This window comes from Lagopus leucura, unplaced genomic scaffold (assembly GCF_019238085.1).
Source record: "Lagopus leucura isolate 7727_CA_CO unplaced genomic scaffold, USGS_WTPT01 33688-0_obj-0_obj, whole genome shotgun sequence".
NCBI classification, from domain to species: Eukaryota; Metazoa; Chordata; class Aves; order Galliformes; family Phasianidae; genus Lagopus; species Lagopus leucura.
This window is the reverse complement of record NW_024965749.1, coordinates 6,477-7,392: the sequence shown is the minus strand read 5'-3', so window position 1 is coordinate 7,392 and position 916 is coordinate 6,477.

Below are 916 nucleotides of genomic sequence, written 5' to 3'. Positions count from 1 at the left end.
CCCCCCCCCGCTCCCAAGCCTTTAACCAAGAGCTCGAATCCAAGCGCTCCGGGCCGGCCAAGCGGCCGCTCTGACCCGAGGGACACTTGGGGGCAGCCCAGGGGGCACAGACCGAGGGCCGCCCTCGGTTCACACACACGCACACACACACACACCGAGGGCATAGCAAAGGGAGGGGGCAGCGCAATATCGGCCCACGGGAGCGATGCTCCGTAGAGGTGCGGTAGGCAGGATTTCATTGTTAAAAATATATCTCTTTTTTAATATATATTTTTTTGGATGGGGGGAGGCTGGGGTTAAGCCCCTGCGCGGTGCCGGCAGCAGCGGCGCAGTCTCCCGGCGCTGCCCCGCGCCCTGTGCCCGCCTCCACCGCTCGGCCACGCCGTGGCAGCACTGAGCACCGCCGCCCGCAATAAATAATCCGCCGCTCGCCGCAGCCCCACTCCGCCGGGTACCGCAATGCAATGCAAATGCGAGGCTTCGGCGGCACAAACAGCGCTGCGAGCCGCTCATCCGTGATGGCTGTCACCGAGGGGCGGCGGCGGGGGCCCGAGAGCTTTCCCCGGGGGTTGGGGGTTAGGGGCCCGCGCCCTCTCCCCGCTCACAGCGAGGGGAGAATGAGTTCGGCTCCGCGATCCCCGCACCGCTCCGCGCAGCCGGGCTGAGCGCTGCCGCCGCCCGAGCGCTGCGCCACGGCTCCGCGGAGACCATCCAAGAGACACAACCAAAGGCACAGCCGCGTTCCGGGCAGAACCTTCCGCCGGACACAGCAGCGTCGTGCCGTGATTCCACCCCCCCTCCTTCCCCCCTCCAAAACAGCCTTAAAATGATTACAGATAAATCACATCTAAATTTCATCTGCCGCGAATGGAGCTTAAAGTTAATGCTGCGAAAGAAAAATATTGCTTTTATACAC